General features: G+C 41.0%; 1 pseudogene; it reads left to right on the top strand.

The window, feature by feature from the left end:
• Window positions 1-424: 424 nt before the first annotated feature.
• LOC105860193 (ornithine decarboxylase pseudogene) lies at window positions 425-17,801 on the top strand (annotated as a pseudogene).
• Window positions 17,802-22,648: the final 4,847 nt, after the last annotated feature.

Genomic DNA, 22,648 nt, shown 5'->3' with positions numbered 1-22,648 from the left:
GGACAGGTGGTTTGGCTGCGCCCCCTGAGAGGACTCAGATCCAACCTGGACACGTGGCACATGCCGTCTGCGCCAACCTGCCAAGAGCCCGGATGTCCTGATGACATCATATGTTGTGACTTAGTCCTTCGGAACGCTGGAGTCGCCATGGTAACAACAGGCCTCCTGGGCTGAGGACACCAGGGAGGGGAGCAAGGCGCATGGAAGCCACGTCTAAGTGTGAGCGAAACCCAGAGCCGGCCTACAGCGCAGGGAGGCCAGCGGCAAGCAGAGCAGGCCAAGGTACCAGCAGCCTGGCTTTCCGAAGAATGATAACTTATTTCTGACCTCAGACGTTGCAGAAATTACTCTCCAGACGGTTCATTTTTAACATCTGTCTGATCACCCTTCAGCTTCACAGTGGATTTCACAGCCCTGTCAGGAAACTCTAGCAGTGTTAAAAAGACATTAAATTACTGAATCTCAGACAGGCAACTTCAAATTAAAACAATTTGTGTGAAAATGAAAACCCAGGTAAGTTACTGCATTCCTTCTAACTCATTGTAGACCCTTCTAGCCCCTTCTGATGCGTGAGATTGACCCAGCTCAGCCTGAAGAGGCCCTCCCGCTCCTGCACAACCCCCTTCTCCACACCCCTGCATTCCCGCCCTCCCACTCCCAGGCATTCTAGGGTTCATACCACACGTGTGCCTCAGTTTATGTTAAGGAGCATTTCTTAAAGATTGTCTATCAGATTTTGTAAGCTAAGTTATATTCCCCTCTTTATGTGTTTCATGTTTCCAAAGTCTTTACCTTTTTATCTTATATTCTTCAAATAGCTGTGTTCTCCTCCCTCCCAACACTTAAATTCCAATTGTCTCTAGGCTTTTCTTTCTCCTTCCACTACCGTCTCTTCCAGTCATCTTCAGATATTTAGAATGCATAAATCCTGGGGGTGGGGGTGGGGGGCAGCTTTGTGATCGCCAGTCTCCTAATAGACGGTTCTGAATGTCTGGAAGTTTTCTGACCACTGAGAAGGCCTATAAATGTCCCCAGGGCAAATGTCATGCAGCCCACTGTGATACAGACTAAAATTTAATCCAAGAATTAAAGCATATTCTTCTAGAAGCAGTTTGCCTTTCTAATGACTCTATCTTTAGGGCATGATGCGGCAGCCACAGCTCGACCGTTTCAGGTCATTGAAATCCCCTGAGGAACATTCAGAGAGCACAGGCGCTGTCTGCGTCTCCTCCACACCGCACTTCCAGTGATGGCAACTGGCACCTGCAAACCCCTCTGACACATGCGCGAGCTGTGCGACTGCTCTGCCCTGGCTAGCTGAGATGCTGGTCCCTGGGAAGGCTGCCTCACATGGCCACGGTATTTAGTAGAACCCACTTCTAACCACACCCTCAGGTCACGGTTGCTGGAGCACGGAGGCCCTTGCTAAAGTCCATCAAACTGTCACCACAAAACAAAAAAGACCCCCCCAATAGCCTTGCTATTGCATAGAGCTCTGCTGCCTTTAGAATTACCTTTCCCAAGTCTCTCCAAACATAAAATGCAGATTGTCTAAATCAAATTATTTCTTCATAATTGTGTTCCTTAACTTTGAAATTGGAAATGGCCAAGATTTCCCCCAAACCAGAAGAAGATTATTCCATGAAAAGAACACTGGTGTGTTATAGTCACACTATTCAGGGATAAAAAGAAATAAACTCTTGATATACAGACAATCTAGATGAATCTTGATAAATCTCCATAGCATTACACTGATGGGAAGCAGCCAATCCCAAAAGGTTATATACTGTGTGATTCCACTCATCCAACACAAAATGGCAGAATTATGGAAATGAAGAACAGGTAAGAGTGGTTGCCAATGGCTACAGAGTGGATTGGACAGGAGGAGAGTGCATATGGCTATAATAAAAAGCAACATGAGGCATCCTTGTGGCGACGGGAATGTTCTGTATCTTGATGATGTCAATTTCTAGGCTGTGACACCGTACTGTAGTTTGAAAGATCATTTGGGGAAACTGAGTAAAGGGTACAAGGGATCTTTGTATTATTTCTTACGACTACATATAAAACAATCTCAAAATAAAAAGTTCAATCTAAAAAGCATTGTATTGAGACTGACAAGGCCAGGCTCTAGGTCAGGCCCTTCCAATGACAAGCCTGAGCCAAGTCCCTCAACCTCTGCCAGCCTCACTTTCACCATCTGTAAAATGGAGCTGGACAGGATCCTCCCCAAAGTCCTGATGAATTCTACAACTGAGCAATGTCAGAGATGTTCTTGGTCCACAATAGTCTTTGTTGTTTGTTTGTTTGTTTGTTTGTTTGTTTGAGACAGAGTGTCACTTTGTTGCCCAGGCTAGAGTGAGTGCCGTGGCGTCAGCCTAGCTCACAGCAACCTCAAACTCCTGGACTCAAGTGATCCTCCTGCCTCAGCCTCCCAAGTAGCTGGGACTACAGGCGTGCGCCATCATGCCCAGCTAATTTTTTCTATATATTTTTAGTTGTCAAGCTAATTTCTTTCTATTTTTAGTAGAGATAGGGTCTGGCTCTTTCTCAGGCTGGTATCCAACTCCTGAGCTTGAGCCATCCTCCCACCCTGGCCTCCCAGAGTGCTAGGATTATAGGTGTGAGCCACCATGCCCGGCCACAATAGTCTTTGAAACAGAGGGGCCCTCTGAAGAATCAGGCAAATATACACAATAATCCATAAATAATAACGATGTGCATAGTCTCTATAAACACCACTTTTAAAGATGCAAACCGAGCTTCTACTAAACATAGCATGCAGCGGCATGAACAAAGAAATAATTTGGAAGGAAAACAACTTGAAACAAATACTATGTCATCATTAAAGTCATAACTATTAAAAGAAAAAGAAATTTTCTGTTAAATAGTGTGATTAAACAGTATATTGTATTTACTATAAACCAAGAAAGCAAACCAGCATATCTGCCATTTTCTTGACACAATACACCAAATCACCCTCATTCCCTGGTCTCTGTTCATAGTTACACTATTCTTATTCTAAATGCACTACGCTGTGGGGAACCACAGCGCATAAAACAGGAAGTACTTTAATATAAACTACAATTTTAGAAGGGAAAAACCCAAGCAACTGATTGAGAAATGGAGACCTCAGTCAAATTGTTGTTTAATTTTCATGCTGTCAAATAACCAATCTGCTTTTGTTCACCAGATGAGCTGAACTGAGTAGTTTATTTAACATCAGAAGTATAATTGGTGCTAAAACATGAACAAACTGGGTAGTCCATTCTATCAAATTAGCAACCTTTACTATTTCCTGAAAAAAAGGAGATGTTTCCCAATGTACATTTGTCCTAAAACCAGTGCACATTGTTAAAAAAAAAAAAAGCCACATCAGGCCGGGCGTGGTGGCTCAAGCCTGTAAACCTAGCACTTTGGGAGGCCGAGGCAGGTAGATCGTCAAGGTCAGGAGTTCAAGACCAGCCTGAGCTAGAGCGAGACCCCGTCTCTACTAAAAATAGAAAGAAATTAATTGGCCAACTAAAAATATGTAGAAAAAATTAGCCAGGCATGGTGACACATGCCTGTAGTCCCAGCTACTCAGGAGGCTGAGGCAGGAGGATCGCTTGAGCCCAGGAGTGTGAGGTTGCTGTGAGCTAGGCTGACGCCACAGCACTCGAGCCCAGGAAACACAGTGAGACTCTGAATCAAAAAAATAAATAAATAAATAAGCCACATCAAACAAGCAGCAACAAAACAATATGTAGTCAGTGTTGACTGCAGCATCTGAGAAATGGAGAGGTTGTTTAGACTGATCGGTCAAGACAGAAAAGGATCCCATGCATGGATTGTCATAGCCTAATAGCTCAAACATATTATCACCACATCTACTAAAACTATGCACAATATAATTTATCCTTTTTTGACAACTTAGTAGCCTCTGTAAAATGTTGTGCTCGCTGAGAGGAAGCTAAGCATGACCTCATCTGGCTCTGCCCAGTGCTGAAATGCAAACCGTCTGGACAGATTGAATGGGACCTACTGTGATCTTGTGAAAAAAAAGGAGCCATTTTAACATTTTTAAAAATCCACACTATCAAATTATTAGTTCCACTTGTTTCTTCAATACACATTTCCAGGCAAAACAATGGCCCCTTTGACTTTCAGCAATTCTCATTTCTTCACCTAAAGTCAAGCAGGTGTTTCCTTAATGATTTTGTCTTCTATGCTAAAATCCCTTCTCCACTGTCCTCATTCATTTCTCAACTCATAAGCTTCTATCTTATCTTATATCCAGAAGCCTCACACACTAGTTTTGCAATATCATTGTTGTGTACCTCTTCAGCTTTCTATCATGTTCAATCCTTCCTCCACTTGCTATAACAATCAAAAAGTTTATCAACAAATATTCATATTGTTCCCATTTTGTGGAAGGCTCATTATTTTCAGTGCAATTATTATCTAAGTATGAAAGAATATACTTCAATGTTTCAAGAATTGATGTTTATTTATTGCTATAAGATTTACTCCAAAAAACATTCCAATGTTTTTTTCATCATGAGAAATTTTACAAAAATAATGTTAGGCAATGACAATGATTTTTTTTCTAGACCATCCTCAAGGTGCCATTCTTAACATAACTTCAGGTACAAGCAATAATATTAGAACTGTAAGCACAGCATTTTAATGACACTCACTTTTTTCCACCAGATATATCTAGCTTCCTGATACCACTTTAATACAGGAAAGTAGTTTTTAAAAAAATAAAATAAAATAAAAATCAAATGACTCACTTAATTGTACTTGCTTGTAAAAGTACTGTGAATTCATGAAGATCTTAAATCACAAAGGGGGGCTCTCTGCAGTGGGTTCAGCGAGAAGCACTCACAGAAAGCTTTATTGGCTGTGGGGTTTTAGGCATATGCCGAGAATCACAAAGCTTTATTCCTTTTTAGTAGCCAGAACAAATGATTTTTATAAAGTCTCCTCTTTAAATTGATTGAATCTCATATTATAAAGTACTTATTTCTTTTTTTATAGGAAGATCTGGCTACTCATCCAATGCTGGAAACACTCCCAAGAGCCAATACCGAATGTTCATCAGTCCTTCGTCTAAACAGGGAAGGAGACAGAAGTTAACGCAGGATGTCTCGAACCAGAATCACCCGAGGTATTTCCTACACCTCAGGGTAGGTATTTCCTACACCTCACCTGAGCGAATGCAATGTGGTTCTGCACAATTTTCAGGGGTTTTTGGTAAATATCAAGCACCTCTAATACTTGGTTGTAGGTGACGGTTATGAGTTTCCTTTCCACAACCCTCTTACAGCAAATATCAGACTGAATCTTGGTGCAACTCCAGCCTTTCTTAGCAAACATTCAACAGTCATGCCACTAGTTTGGCAAAACCCAACAGAGTTGTAGCTCCCAGTTCCTTAGGTTCTCTGACAGAATCCTCCACGGACAGTTCACCTGAGGCAACGAGCCACATTCTAGCAGCAGGATCCTAGACCCAGGAGACCAAGAAGTCTCCACATTAGCATTTGAACATAGGTCATTGAAGAACCAACCTCTGGTTGTTATTCCTAAGGATACAGGCTCCTAAGCTAGCTATACTTTTGTTCCCAAGAAGAATAGCAAGAGTCTTTATGATATTTTTGGAAAATCTACATATGATGAAAACAACTAATTTCAGCAAGAAATACCCAATTCTAAATTCATTAGTCAAATTACTCAAATTTCTGGTGTTATTGGGAGATAAAAATAATTGAATTTCTCTAGGTTGTGGCTTTTTGATTAAATGCTAGCTAACCACCCTAAAATGTATATTTCTGATTAAGGCAACTGGCCACAGCAAGGGTATAGATTCAAACAAACACACATGCATATGTTCATATCACGTATTGTATATTGAAGTATTTTAAAGTAAACTATCCAAGACCTGCTGGCTCTGAATATTTGGGCCTGAAAATTTGCATTTTTATGTAAGTTCCTCATTTGATGCTCATGTACACTAGAATTTTATGAACCACCTCCATAGCTGTTAAGAGCAAGGTCTTGGGGAAAAACAGACTTGTGTTAGAATCCTGGCTCTTCTACCCTATAGATATATACCCTTGGAAAATTATTTAAATACTGTGATTCAGTGTCCTCAGATATAAAATGGTCATCATAAGGTCTAGCTCACAGTATTAGTATAAGAGTTAACTTAGGTTATGTAAGTAAAGTCCCCATAATGCTTTGCACATATTATGACTTAAACTTATATGAAATACCATGAGTTTTTTCTTCCCTGGGGAACACGGATCCTAGATAATGCTCTGGTCTTTCTATGTTCCTTTCAATTGAAGTGTTCACCATTGAATGAACTATCCCAATGACCATCCCATTGAATGATCTGAGCAGGGAAGAGTAGAATGGAACTGCCATCTCCCTTGTTTTAGAAAGAACTTCTTGGGAGGGGGGAGGGGGGCGGGTATATACATACAGAATGAGTGAGATGTGTACCATCTGGGGATGGTCATGATGGAGACTCAGACTTTTGGGGGGAGGGGGGGAAATGGGCATTTATTGAAACCTTAAAATCTGTACCCCCACAATATGCCAAAATAAAAAAAAAATTAAAAAAAAAATCCTAAAAAAAAAAAAAAAAAAAGAACTTCTACAAATATTAAAATCACAGTACTTTTGTTTTGGAGATTATATCAAATAATTTATTTGACTTTACCCTTAATTAAGATACAGAAGTATTCTTTACACATGCTGTTGCAAAGTCAGTTTTACATGTCCTGTACTTTTTAAAAACATTTGAAGACTATATATTTGAATTCATCTCATTGGATACAATATATCAAGAAAGATACTCTTGGATTCTTGTCATATAACCTATCTGCTCTCATCCAACTTCATATCACCCATAAATGTGATTAGTGTGCTCTTAATATTTTAAAGTCTTTGGTTTTACAACACTTTGAATACACCAAAATATTCCAACTGAGTTAAAGTTATCACTCTTTATGAGGGTTTGTCTTATGAGTGACTGTCCTATCCAATTGTTGTTATATTCAACTAGTGGTTTCCCATTTTTTTTGTATAGGATATCATAAGCAAGCGTGTGTCAAATTCCTTGATACAAGCCAAATTATACCATATTACCATATCTACCACAGCACCTTACTGTCAGTCTGCCAGTTTTTACAAAGAAAAAAATAAAGTTAGGATAGCATAATTTATTTTTATTGAAATTATACTGGGACCTAAAAACCTCTACTTTTTGTTTATAAATAAGGAATAGGTTTTAGCTGATGTACCAGCAACAATTAACTAGTAGTGGCTGCCTAGAGCACAGTTTTGACAATGGTTCTTGGTCCTGTTCAGACATAGCTGTCAAGAATGTCATGATCTGAATATTTAGCAATGTCTCATAGATAACAGATATACAAGGTAAGGAAGTGATGGCACAATTGTGACATATTTATATGTCATCTCTGGCCTGGATATTGAAAATCTAGGCCTTAATTTACTAGATTCTAGAATCCAATCTGACCTGCCATTTATAGAGCCCATCTTTTTCCTGCTTTAGACACATTGATATGTATCAATTTCCCATATGCCAATGTCTCCTATTCTTCCTATTTCTTCAAGACTGGTGAAGCATCTCAGTGATATGATTTGTGAGTTTTCTTAGCACCACAGAATATAATTCATCTGTGCGTAAAGATTTTAATTCATTTACAGCAAGAAAAGTGTCCTATTAATATTATAATGTTTACAACCATATTGGTCTTCTAGTTATCCTCACTGATTTTTGAGAGTATTGAATTAAATGATTGGTCCCTATAGCAGATTTTATTTTCCAAAGGTAGACACAATATTCCCATCCCACATGCTTTTCTTATAAAAAAAAATTGACAGTCTGTGTGCCTAGACAGATCTTTATCATTCCCGTGACCAATGGAGTATAAGTGACATTATGTGACTTCCCCTATTTGAATATCTGAACCACAGAATCCACGTGCAAAATAAAATGGCTGTTTTATGCCACTGCATATTGGGTGGGTTGCTGCATAGCAATAGTAATTGGAACAATTTCCTGGAAAAAAAAAGACAAATGCAAAATAGAAGCTCTTTCTTTAGATGTCAGTGTTTCTCAGTTACTACTTGCATTGGAAACATCTGGTGTGCTTGTTAAAATTTAGATTTCTAGACACACACACATGCACATGCACACACATTCTGGAGTAACTATACCTAACCCAAAAGAATGGTGGAATTGTAGGCCCTGGAGAAGACCAGCAGTGTACGTGTGCTGAGTATGTTGAATTCCTTGTACCTTAAGGCAACCTGAGCATGGATTGAGAAATCTTATTTCCTGATCACTCCTGATACTACTGGTACCATTACAACAGTCCTAGTTCCCAAATTCAAATGTTTTATTATTGAATAAGACTGCAAAAACAAATAAGGGTTAGATAAAAGTTTTAAAATAGGCCAAGCGCAGTGCCTCATACCCGTAATCCTAGCACTCTGGGAGGCCGAGGCAGGAGGATGGCTTGAGGTCAGGAGTTCAAGACCAGCCTGAGCAAGAGTGAGACCCCATCTCTGCTAAAAATAGAAAGAAATTAATTGGACAACTAAAAAAAAATATATATATATATATAGAAAAAATTAGCCGGGTGTAGTGTTGCATGCCTGTAGTCCCAGCTATTTGGAAGGCTCAGGCAGGAGGGTTGTCTGAGCCCAGGAGTTTGAGGTTGCTGTGAGCTAGGCTGATGCCATAGCACTCTAACCTGGGCAACAGAGTAAGACTCTGTCTCAAAAAAAAAAAAAAAAAATATATATATATATATATATACATATATATACATATAAAATTTCAACTTGAAGTGGATGATGAATCAAAGGGGAAAGTTATTATCCAAGATCATAGTTACATCACCTTTATTTTTTTTATGTTTTATTTTAGTGTATTATGGGGGTACAAGTGTTAAGGTTACTTATCTTGCCCATGCCCCTCCTCCTTCGAGTAAGAGCTTCAAGCATGTCCATCCCCCAAACGTTGCACATCTTACTCATTGTGGTTGTATATACCCATCCCCTCCTCCCCACTCCCACCCTTCCAACACCTGATAAATGTTACTCCTATATGTCCACTTATGTGTTGATCCGTTAATACCAATTTGCTGGTGAGTACATGTGGTGCTGGTTTTTCCATTCTTGAGATACTTCACTTAGTAGAATGGGTTCCAGCTCTATCCAGGAATATACAAGAAGTGCTATATCACCATTGTTTCTTAAAGCTGAGTAGTATTCCATGGTACACATATACCACATTTTATTAATCCACTCATGAATTGATGGGCAATTGGGTTGTTACCATAGCTTTGCAATTGTGAATTGTGCTGCTATAAACATTCGAGTGCAGGTGTCTTTTTCATAAAGTGACTTTTGATCTTTTGGGTATATGCTCAGTAGTGGAATTGCTGGATCAAATGGTAGATCTACTCGTATCGCTTTCAGGTATCTCCATATTGCTTTCCACAGAGGTTGAACTAGTTTGCAGTCCCACCAGCAGTGTAGGAGTGTTCCTCTCTCTCTGCATCCATGCCAGCATTTGTTGTTTGGGGACTTTTTGACAAAGGCCATTCTCACTGGAGTTAAATGATATCTCATTGTGGTTTTGATTTGCATTTCCCTGATGATTGAGATGTTGAACATTTTGTCATATGTTTGTTGGCCATTATTCTGTCTTCTTTTGAGAAGTTTCTGTTCATGTCCTTTGCCCATTTTTTGATAGGGTTGTTTGATTTTTTCTTGCTGATTTTCCTGAGTTATAAATAGATTCTAGTTATCAGCTCTTTATCAGATGTGTAGCTTGCAAAAATTTTCTCCCATTCTGTGGGTTGTCTGTTTGCTCTCTTGACAGTTTCTTTGGCTGTGCAGAACCTTTTTAATTTCATTGGGTCCCATTTGTTTATTTGTATTGCTGTTGTGATTGCTTTTGGGGTCTTCTTCATAAATTCTTTGCCTAGGCCAATGTCTAGAAGAGTATTTTCAACATTTTCCTCTAGAATTCTAATAGTTTCACACCTAAGGTTCAAGTCTGTTACCCAAAAATAAACAAAATTGACACACCATTGGCTAGACTAACGAAAAGCAGAAAAGAAAAATCTCTAATAAGCTCCATCAGGAACAATAAAGGAGAAATTACAACTGATGCCACAGAGATACAAGATATAATTTATGAATACTACAAAAACGTCTATCCACACAAACTGGAAAATGTGGAGGAAATGGACAGTTTCTTAGAAACACACAGCCTCCCTAGGCTCACCCAGGAAGAAATAGAATTCCTGAACAGACCAATATCAAGTACTGAAATTAAAACAGCAATAAAAAACCTTCCTAAAAAGAAAAGTCCTGGACCAGATGGCTTCACACTCGAATTTTACCATATCTACAAAGAAGAACTGGTGCCTATCCTGCAGAAATTATTCCACAACATTGAGAAGGATGGAATTCTCCCCAACACATTTTATGAAGCGAACATAACCCTGATACCGAAACCAGGAAAGGATGCAACAAAAAAAGAAAACTACAGACCAATATCCCTTATGAATATAGATGCAAAAATTCTCAACAAAATCCTCACCAATCGAATCCAGGTGCTTGTCAAGAAAACAATTCATCACAACCAAGTGGGCTTCATCCCAGGGATGCAGGGATGGTTCAACATACGCAAATCTATAAATGTTATTCACCATATAAACAGAAGCAAAAACAAAGACCATATGATCCTCTCAATAGACGCAGAAAAAGCATTTGACAAAATTCAACACCCTTTTATGATAAGAACACTCAACAAAATAGGCATAGATGGGGCTTACCTAAAAATGATACAAGCCATATATGACAAACCCACAGCCAATATCATACTGAATGGGAAAAAATTGAAAGCATTCCCACTTAGAACTGGAACAAGACAAGGTTGCCCGCTATCTCCACTTCTGTTCAACATAGTGCTGGAAGTCCTCGCTACAGCAATCAGACAAGAGAGCGGAATTAAGGGCATCCAAATGGGAGCAGAAGAGATCAAACTCTCACTCTTTGCTGATGACATGATATTATACCTAGAAAACCCCAAGGTTTCAACCAAGAGACTCCTTGATGTGATAAATGAATTTGGTAAAGTCTCAGGATACAAAATCAATACACAGAAATCAGAGGCATTCATATACACCAACAACAGTACAAGTGAGAACCAAATCAAAGACTCAATTCCCTTCAAAATAGCAAAAAAGAAAATAAAGTACCTTGGAATATATTTAACTAAGGAAGTAAAAGACTTTTACAGGGAGAACTATGAAACACTGAAGAAGGAAATAGCAGAGGACGTAAACAGATGGAAGAATATACCATGCTCATGGGTCAGCAGAATCAACATTGTTAAAATGTCTATACTACCCAAAGTGACCTACAGAGTCAACCCAATCCCTATCAAAATACCATCATCATTTTTCACAGATATAGAAAAAATAATTTTACGCTTCATATGGAACCAGAGAACACCCCATATAGCAAAATCAATCCTAGGCAATAAAAAAAAATAGGAGGTATCAATTTACCAGATTTCAAACTATACTACAAGGCCATAGTCATTAAAACAGCTTTTCACTGGCACAATAACAGGGACATTGACCAGTGGAACAGAACAGAGAACCCAGATATAAAACCATCTTCCTATAGCCAACTAATCTTTGACAAAGCAGACAAAAACATACATTGGGGAAAAGAATCCTTATTCAATAAATGGTGCTGGGAAAACTGGATAGCCACATGTAGAAGACTGAAACAAGACCCATACCTTTCACCTCTCACAAAAATCACCTTTCTTATTATTCTGACCCCAAAATCCTGGGCCCTCTCCTGGCCAACATTGCTTGTTGGAGAGGGAACTGTCCAGCACCATTGCTTCCTGAATAAAAGCCATTAAACCCAGTGAAAAGAGATCTTGCTCAACCTTCAAGAAGGTGTTCTGGGGCTGAAGTCCTCCCTTCAAGAGAAATCAAAGCCCTTACTCATCTAAACTCCACAGTGAACCACAGCCTTGCCATCTCCCTGCATGAATGCAAACTAAGGCCATAGTCAAAAAGATGACACAGAATGGGGCTAGTCCACTCAGACATGGAGCGATTTTCAAATCAGGAAAGCAAAAACCAGATTCTCAGTATCTCTTCTTCCCTATTCACTAGGTTTAAAGAGAACTTAAAGTACAAAATATGTTCAAATATGCAATTTTTTATAAGGGGTAAGGTCTTCTCTGTGAAACAAAAATGCTAAATGAGGATTACCAGGGACCCTTCACCATTAACAACTGCATTGGTGTGAGTTTGACTGCATCTTTGCAAGTAGCTATTCTAGATTTTTTTTTTTTTTGGTACTGAATGATTTATTCCTGAAATGCAATCACTGACAAGTCATTTTGAGAAAAAATAAGACTCTTGCTCTTGGTACCATAGGCTCATGCTCTCAAAAAGTGGAGACTGATGAAAGTTTATTAAATAGTAACCATGCTTCAGATGCTTTAGAATTAAGAGTATTTTAAGATTATGTTTATAGCTTTTAATAAAGCCTATTTTTATTTTACTTTAAGGCTCATGTTTTCAATACAGAATGTTAAGGAGGCAGGATCCAGCTCAGATGGTCACTTGAGCAACAAGAGGTCAGGCTGGGTGCTACACAAGACTTAAAAGTGCAGCAGGACACAGGTGAAATGTGCTCCACTTGGCCCAGTCCATGAAGCATTTGGACTACTGCATTCATCATCATATTTTTACTTTTGTTAAGCAGTTCTGCAACCTACATTCCTTAAATAATAAATTGTGAAGACTAATCCAAAATTTGTGTTTTCTGGCCAAACATATATCTCTGCTCCTTTTTGTTCTGCAGACATTTTTGTCTTACTGTCCATACATGGTTCATTTTTGTTCATTTAAAGGACAACATATTTTATAGTTTGACCCCTGTCTTCTATAGAGAATGTTATTTTGATTTGTGCCTTTTATTTTCCAAGTATGCAAGTTAGGACAATCCAATGGTAACCATGGCGACAGCAAGCAAGAGTTCAAATCTCCGTAGGGTCATGTCATTCTTTCCCACAGCCCAGAACTCACATTCTAAGACTAATCCGGTATCTAAAAATATATCACAGGACAGCTCGTGCTGCCATTTATGGTAAAATCTGACTGAGTCAGTTAACTAATTTTCCCATTGCATGCAAAGAATCCCAAGTTAAACTACGAGATCCCAGTTTTATGGAAATTCAATGACAAAGGAAAAGGGAGGACTTTCTTATTTACTAGAATAATATTTGAAACTTAGGGCTACCTCTGAAACCAATTGGAATGCAAAACCAGATCCAGTGAAAAGGTCTACCCTGAAAGCAAGATAATGATAATAAAATAATCATATATGACACTCCTTCTGCTGTAGCCACGTATGTAGTGGCAAGATAGTCACTAAAGATTCCTCCATCCGGGACTTTTGCACAAACGGATCAGCTACCGTTTAACTATTTGTCTTTGTAACTGGCTCAGACCCAGGGCTGCCCGTGGCCTCTGTCAAGCCAAAGCAACTAGTAGCTGCTGGTTCACGCACTAGTCATGCCCATGGCATGGCTCCATCTCCACCTGGTCAGCCCGAACTGTGTGCGAGGGACAAGCTCGACACTTGCCCCAGGCCCACTGATAGTTTATAAGGAGAGTCTTTGCATTGATGGGATCTTCAGGCTGCAGATTTGGCAAGTTCTGAATAACAAAAAATGGCAACCAGAGTGACAAAATACAAATCTTAACGTACTTGTAAGAAGGAAAGAAAAAAACCCTACTATGAAGCATATATTATTTTACTTAAACTAGCTTGACAGAGCTAACCTTTTAAATTAGGCCTTTACTAGTTTATTATTTTTTGTCTCCGTCCTAATTAAACTTGTATTTTCTTTAGCTCAGGTCCTTGGATATCCTGAATTCCCATCACCAGTTCTTCCCACGCTCCTATTCTGAAACTAAATTGAAACTATTTTGCCTTCAGCTGCATTAGCTATAGGGAGGGACTTCCATTTCAGTTCCTGGGGTCTCACTTTGAAGCATCAGCTGCTCACCTCTAGGTAAGAATATTTGCCCAGTTTCCCACTTACAGGGACTCTTCCCTCCCAGGTATGTAGCCTGTTTCTCTTCTCCCGACTCCTCACAGCATTCAAAGCTTCCAAGCAGTTCAATCCCATGTGCAGACACCACCTAAAACTGACTCACAACAAAGACTGGTGATACAAATATATTATTCAGCAATATAATTCTTACATAGCATAACATGCATGATATCTATATCAGTTTCGGCATGGAGAAGAGTTTGACACAGTCAAAACACTTCTCTTGAGAATAAATCTGACTTCATGGGCCAGGAGTAAATAAGACAGATAACTGGGAACTCCTTTGTACAATTCTGGAAGAAGGGATCGACGGGAAAAGCAACTAGAGAAGACTGTGTGCAGGTGATGGCTAGAGAGAACAGCCTAGGATGAAGGCAGCAAGCTAGTTTAAGCACAGGACTGAGCATGTGGGACTTATCTTCCTGAAAACAGTTTGTGCCCTGAGATGTTTTCATAGTACAGAAAGTAGTTTTGCAGTCTACCCAGCTTACAAATGGGGAAGATCGCAAGAAACCGAGATAATGAGGAACTGTGCACTCAAACTCTCCCTTTCCAAACAAGAAACTTTGGAAGGTGGCAATTACAGCAGAAAATCTATAAGTAGAGGAACTAGGGAGCTTTCTGTTTGTGAGACAACAGGACACATTTAGTGGGAGATTTTGCTAGACCTTTTTTGGAGGAATGCCAGTGTTCAAAGTTGCTGAGCTTGAACTTAAAATATGTGGTCCTGGTCCTAGGCAAAGCTTAGAGGCACAGGCCTTCTTCATTCAGCACAGCACCTACAGCCAAGCGTGGCACACATGGGGGACACGAGACATGGGACACGGGACACAGGACATGCCTCAGAAGGCCAGACCAGTGATCCAAGCAGCCTGCCCCACAGGTGGCCAGTGCATGAGCGTAGTGGCTCTGTCTGAAATGGTGCTGTCCACAGAGACTGGAAATCCACTCCTGAGAATGTCCAGTCCCCTTTATGTACCCAAAGATGGCACTAAACTCCTTTCTCTTTGCCAGGCCCTAGTATAAGGCAGTGAATAAAAGATCTATAACTTAGGAGACAGATATTAGTTAGAGAGGTTTACAACACAGTCCTTTTAATTCTCTACTCAAAATAATATTAATTAATAATCAAATGTCACCAGTTCTAGTTTTTCAGCCCTCTTCTGGTAAAATTTCATTCCTTGAATTTTCATTTCCAAGGGCTGAATAGTGAAAATCACTCCATCCTATGAGAAATGTTGCACAAAGAGAGATTTGTCCTTTAGCAAGTTCTATGAACATAACCTGGTTTCTTCTTCCTTGTAAGTTAGATGACATCTCTCTCTCTCTTTTTTATACACTAAACATAATTGTCAGTGATGGGATACAACTATAACTCTTCTCGGCAAAGTCCTGAGAGCTGAGATTTCCTCTAGTCTCTGAGATCTACAAATATTAAAAAGCAGCCAGTGACATAACAAGATATAAAGATTTTGAAGATTTAATGCCTTGTTTCCTCCCCCTTATTATTGAATATATAAATTATCTCTAAGAAATGCAGCAGCCCAAGTCTTGGGAGACTATGTTATCCTGCAAGAGTTTACCAAGTTCATGCATTTTTTAGATGAACGAGGGATTCTCACAAGTCAACAGAGAGACTTGGGTTCCTGAGGCAGGACTGTCCAGGGTCCCCTGGCATTCCAGTAATGAATATATTAATTTATGGCTGAATTAACTCATTTGAGTGGATTGTGCTTTCCAGCAATACAGCAGGGATGGTAGCATCCTTGAATATTGCATGTGCTTGCTCTATTTCAATCACTCTGTTAAATTTCTCTGACAAATTTCTAAATCGATTTTCTGTGTTTTCTTGAAGTTCGTCAAGTGTTCTTAAAACAGCCACTTCTAAGAGATCGCACTCCTCCATCATTTTAGGGTCAGTCTCTGGCTTCCTATTTTGTCCATTTGGTGAAGTCCTATTTCCCTGAATGCTCTTGATGCTTGTGGAAGTGCGATGATGTCTGTGCACTGAGAGATTAGGTATTCATTTTAATCTTGGCACTCTGGCTGTGTTTGAGCCTGTCATTCTTCAGAGAGCCTTCCAGGGATTCTAAGCCAACTAAATGTGTGTTCCCTGTGGCCACTGCAGCCATCTCAGTGACAGAGGACACTCTAACCCCAGGCTTGCTGCAAATCTTGCCAGGGTTCCAAGGCTGACACAGGTTTCCAGCCCAGATGGGCAGAGGGAAGACACGCAGGAGGGGACTGGGGCTGTGTGCAAATGCTGGCCAGGGACTTGAGTCCAGAGGACTATCCTGGAGATGGATCCTCACCTGCAGTAAGAGGAGATGGAGTTGAGACTGGGCCCTTCTAGCATCTGCTATAGGAAGGAGGTTGGTGGACACATCTCTTGGCTCAGATGGGTGTAGGTCTCCCAGCAGGTCCCTGCACAAGTAGGGTAGCTCCTTAACTGCAACAGGAGAGACCAGAGTTGAGACTGGGACCCCTAGGATCTGCAGTGGGACGGAGGCTGGGGTGCCTGCAGCATTGGCTCAAAACAGTGTAGGTCTCCCGGCAGCTACCTGCACACATGAGACAGTTCCCCGACTGCACTAAGAAGGGCTAGAGCTGGGACTGGGCCCCTTCAGGATCTGACATGGGGTAGAAGCTGAAGAGCCCAGTCTTGTTGGCCTAGAGGGACATGCATCTCCCACAGACCCCAGTACCTATGGGATAGCTCCCCAACTGCAGCAAGAGGGACCAAGCTGAGGCTGGGCTCCCGTGAGATCTGCTATGGGATAGAGACTGGCAAGCCCATCAGGGAGGCTCAGACTCCCAGGGTACAAGATTTGAGCAAGTCTCCCTCTGGGTTCTTGTGTGAGAAACTCTGAACTGGGACCTCAGCTAAGGAAGGCTGGAGCAGCACCATAGGGCCACTTTCAGGTTCACTGCTGAGACGGGTGTCAGCGGGCACACAAGCCGTTCCACCGACGCTCTAGTGTGAGTGATTCCTTCTGATCCCTCAGCAGTGGGTTTTTGTTGCAGACCCAAGGCCAAACGGGGCTGTAGTCAAGACCCTGGGCTGTCTCCAGGCTTGAATGTAGCAGCAAGCCCAGTGGGGCAGATCAGCCACCTGGGAGTTGGTCTGCATTCTCCAAAAACCCTCCCAGATCTTGGGCTCCACCAGGGTTCCACAAACTCGCACCTGGATCCTGAGGCTCCTGCAGAGAGACTTTTCACTGTGCCCCTTCTGCAAAAGAGACCTAAACCAGATGAAGAGTATTACTCATCCAGCATATGGGGACCAACATGTGATGGCCTTGACCAGATTGTTGAGCGCTGTGACCTGCCCGAGATGCACGTAGGTGACTGGATGCTCTTTGAAAACATGGGTGTTTACACTGTAGCTGCTGCTTCTACTTTCAGTGGATTCCAGAGGCCCACTATCTACTATGTGATGTCAGGACCGATGTGGCAACTCATGCAGCAAATCCAGAACCCCAACTTCACACCCGAAGTAGAAGAGCAGGATGTCGGCACTCTGCCTGTGTCTTGTGCTTGGGAAAGTGGAATGAAACATCACCCAGCAACTTGTGCTTCAGCTAGTATTAATGTGTGGATATTATTCTTGTAGCTGTTAACTTCGAGTTTAGCTTGAATTAAGGGATTTGGGGCGACCATTTAACTTAATTACTGCTAGTTTTGACATGTCTTGTAAGAGTAGGGTTGCACATGCAGCAATATGGAAGACTAGGAGATGGGGTCACACTTATCTGTGTTCCTATGGAAACTATTTGAATATTTGTTTTATATGGATTTTTATTCACTTTTCAGACATGCTACAAAAGAGTGCCCCTCAGCTGCTGAGCAAGCATTTATAGCTTGTACAATGCCTGAATGGGCCAAAAGCTTAGTGTTGTGATCTGTTTTAAAAATAAAGTATCTTAAAATAAAAAAAAAATTCAGAATTCTTGCTGTGAGGAGATATGAGCAGATTACTTTTTATTCCATAATCTCGGTGACATCACTGCCCCGTTAATTTCTAGATATGTAAACTGTCGTTAATATATCACCTAGTTCATAAAATTGTTGTGATGATTAAAGGAGTTCATATATGTACATAAAACATGGTGGATAGTCATAATCATTTAAGAGATATTATTATTTTAAATAATTTCATCAGGAAATTATTTGGCCATGATACTCTGAGAAAACTTAAGTGACGGTCGGGATTTTAGAGTGATGGTTCTGGAGTGGTAATAATGCCCCCTCAAATAGTCGTGTTGGTGGGTTTGGCTGTGATTGCGATGGTGGTGGCTTGTGGGTCTACTGGGGAAAAATTAGAGTCTGAGAGCGTAATCTTGCTGGGAAAGTGACTTATAATATGAGACCGATTATACTTAGCTTCATTTTCCTACCTTCATTGCAGTGGCAGGTGCTCTTTGGAGGATCATCATAAACAGCACCTACCATATTCAGAAAAGCCCTTCCTTTAATCCTTCAAGGAAAGATGGCTTTGGAGCTGTGAGTCCATTAGTCAACGGGAAGAAATGTGCCTATTTTCCTGTTTTCCACAGTTGTCTCTCTTCCTCCAGCCCAGGTGATAGATCAAGGGATGCAGGAGTCTTAACTGAATAAAAACTAAGGAAAATTACAGTGGATTATCACCAGCACTGACCTAACATGGACTGATGGAATTTTCCCCCATTGCTCTCTTGAAGCAGATTTCTACCAGGAGAGTGGCAGCTTTGGGGATTCAGAAATAAAGCTCCCTTCACGAGCGCCAGGTATTAGTGAAAGGACAAATCAAAACAAGCAGCTATTATTTTTAAAGCTTAAAAGAAAAGCAACGTAAAAGCCAAGTATGTAGGAAACATATTGCATGTGGGAGGGAAGGAGGTAAAGATGACTTATGGGAAGAAGCAGCATACCTTAGGGAGGGCAGCCATCTGGAAATCCCGTCTGTGCACCTGCAGCAGACCTACAGAGCAGCGAAAGAGTAAGTGTAACCAGGGGTGTGGTGAAGGGATTAAGTGAATGTTTCCCTGACAACAAAACAGCAGAACACGTTAATTTCCTCCTTCCCCTTAAGAAATATTTTAGGAAACAGGATTTCTGCTCTTCTCTCCTTGACTTCGCAATATAATCAGCAAAGAGCCCAAGAGTAGAAACCACGGTCCCTGTGTCAAGTGGAAGAACAACTCTGAACGACCCTGGCAACCGCATGTCACGAATTCCTCTCTGTTTAAAGAATACTAGACACTTTTTATAAAGAGAAATTTCAAAAGCATCTCTTCTTGTCCTTCAGAGAAAGATCGTAAGGTCATTGATTCTTTGATGGTAGGCTGTACGGGTTGTTGATGCTACTCACCCCTTCATTTTATAAATGTGAAAAATAAGGCCCCTGAAACATAAGCAGTCATAGATTTTTAGTCGCAGAACCAGGACTAAAACACAGCTTTCCTGACTTCTATCTACTTACTGCACAATTTTTTCCCCTTTGGGCACATCTGAAAGCAAACAGTTCCTCTAGGTCCTTCATAGATGCTTATATAAACTTAGATATGAAGTCTCAGCTCTCCAAATTCAAATGCAACCATCTCAATCTTTGCAGGTAAATGCAACTGTAGCAATAAAGCATCCCAAAGATAGGTGGACTTAAAAGGGACAGTTATATAAATGTAAGCGTCTAAGCACTGAGCTGCAGGGGCCATTCCACAGGTGATTAATTTATTCAGCAGGTATTTACTGAAAGCCCACTATGTTCTAGATACCACCATGCTGAGTACTTAACAAGATCTCATTAAAAATATATTTTAAAAGTTTCAAATTTTCCTCCTAGGAGTAAAATACCTACCCTCCTGTAAGAGAAAGTGATCCTAAAAGAAGATGGATGGATGGATAAGAAATGATAAATGCCTTCTAGGTGATGGATACCCCAACTACCCTAATTTGATCAATTCACGTTGTATGCCAGTATCAGTACATCATATGTACCCTATAAAGACATACAACTATTATGTACCCATAATAACCAAAAGTTATTTTAAAAAAGATAGATAAATAAGAGGAGAGGGCAGAAGGGGGAAAAAGAGAGTCCACATTCAGGTAAGAACTGTTCTATGTACAATTTCATATTTGAAAACTCTGATCAATAGGCACACTATAAATGACAGGATGACCACATGACATTGTGACGAACCCAAGACCAACTAAAATGTAAGATTGAAACTAAACATACACCATAAAGCCTCAGCAATACTGACCGGGACTGATTGGCGTTTGTTGCCCTGGCCAAAGAGCAATAACAAAATCTTACATATTTCACTCCCTTTACCACGGCTTATAAAGGAGCACAAGGTAAGTAAATGTGAATTTTTGAATCATTCCCAGGATCTAATAGTCATGGGAAAACAGACTGAGAACAGCTCCCACGTGGTCTTTCCTTTCCTCCACTGTGCTCCTGTGTTCTCTGATAGGGCAATAGAGCAACTTGTCCCGCCTGCTCCTGCCCCAGCCAAATCTCTGCTTTGACAAAAGGGATGCATTTGAACTGCAGTGGAAAAATGCCTACCTTGGATGGGTTTCTAATCAGGTTTTCTAGATGCTGCCAAGAAACAGAGGTGATGTAACGTGCACAGTGCTGTTCTGGAAGAAGAGAAGCACCGGCTGCCTGACCGAGGGCTCTTCAGACTGTCAGTCTGTAGCCCCCACGGCGGCGGACACCTGGAGTCCCCCATCACACACCAGCCCCATTAATTCTGCTGTCAATTTCTGCCCGAGGCAGGAGGCAGGTGAAACACGTAAACAGAAAGAGAATTAATAACAGCCACATGAATCAAAGTGAGATGGACAACAAGCTGTGGAGGTTGCAACCAGGCATGAAAATGGGAATCTATCAAATCACTTGATATTTTAAAAACCATCTTAGAAAGTAGTACAAGAAGAAATCTTCTAGTTGATGAACAAAATTCCACTTTCATTCAAGACCCCATTGGAATCAATTCCCAGAAAAGTCCACCAGGACTTTCTTTATCCCATGGCATTGCTTTGATCAACAACTTTGCTTTAATCAACTACTCGGTCCCTGGTACTATATTAAGAGTGAGTGTTGTGACGTTGAGATTGTAATAACCCTCAAGGAGACAAAACATGTAAGGAGAATGTAAGAAGGAACTGTGCGTAATACTAATGAAAGTATCAGAGACAAGAATCTGGGACCAAATAGTTTATTTAGATGATTCCAGAAAATGTGGGTGGAGGGAGAGAGCAGGATAGCAAGATGGGGAAGGGAGGAATGCCACTAGGGGTGTGTTATTAAGCAGGTCACCAATTTGGGTAACTGGGGTTCAATCCTACTGGGGACCCTCTGAGAAATTACGGAACACACATAAAGACTAGCCCACTGCAGGGTAAGCAAGTGCGGTATTTAACAACGCCTGTCCCCCACATGTTTGGGGTGACTCCTGGGATGTTACCGCCCAACACTTCTGACCCACCTCTGCACAGGGGCCCGAGATGCACCCAGATGAGAGAACTCCCTCAGGCAGAGAGATGCAGGAAGCCGTCGGTGTGCAAGGGAGGTGGTTTCCGAGCAAGGTGGAGCAATGCGGGGAGAGCAGTGAGGGTGTCTGCTCCAGGGGGGGGCGGGGCGCGGTATCCGTGCTTGGGGCAGTCCGACGTTTCCACGGGCAAAGGAAACCAAGGCAAGATTTCCTCTGGTGCTTTTAGGATACAAAGGCTAACGGAGGATTGGAAATAGTGACCCCCTTTTTGTGTGTTCAAAGTGCCCTTTCTAATGCTGGAATTTTTCACCAACATACATGAAGGGTTTAAAAAGTAAACACTACTTTTTTAAATGAAAATGTTTAATCAACAGCTGAGGAAGCTGCTTAGAATTACTTCTGTTCTTTGGACCCCTTGTCTACTCTTTGGCCATTTCAGTACTAACTAAAAGCCTCATTGAAAAATAGGTAGAGCACAAGAAAAGAGGAGAAATTCAAATGGCCCATTATGACTCTTAATGGCTCTGGTAATAGCTCCCTGGGCAATGGAAACTGTTCAAGTAGACATTTCTCTTATCAAGGAGAAAGAGATCACAAACTGCTACATTACTGGCTAGAGAAAAGTTGTTTTTTTATATATACACTATTTTTTATTTAAAGCAAGCTTCAGGCCGGGCGCTGTGGCTCACGCCTGTAATCCTAGCTCTTGGGAGGCCGAGGCGGGCGGATTGCTCAAGGTCAGGAGTTCAAAACCAGCCTGAGCAAGAGTGAGACCCCGTCTCTACTATAAATAGAAAGAAATTAATTGGCCAACTGATATATATATAAAAAATTAGCCGGGCATGGTGGCGCATGCCTGTAGTCCCAGCTACTCGGGAGGCTGAGGCAGAAGGATCACTCAAGCCCAGGAGTTTGAGGTTGCTGTGAGCTAGGCTGACGCCACGGCACTCACTCTAGCCTGGACAACAAAGCGAGA

This window comes from Microcebus murinus, chromosome 26, assembly GCF_040939455.1.
Source record: "Microcebus murinus isolate Inina chromosome 26, M.murinus_Inina_mat1.0, whole genome shotgun sequence".
Classification (NCBI taxonomy): Eukaryota; Metazoa; Chordata; class Mammalia; order Primates; family Cheirogaleidae; genus Microcebus; species Microcebus murinus.
This window is presented reverse-complemented; position numbering and strand designations above follow the sequence as displayed.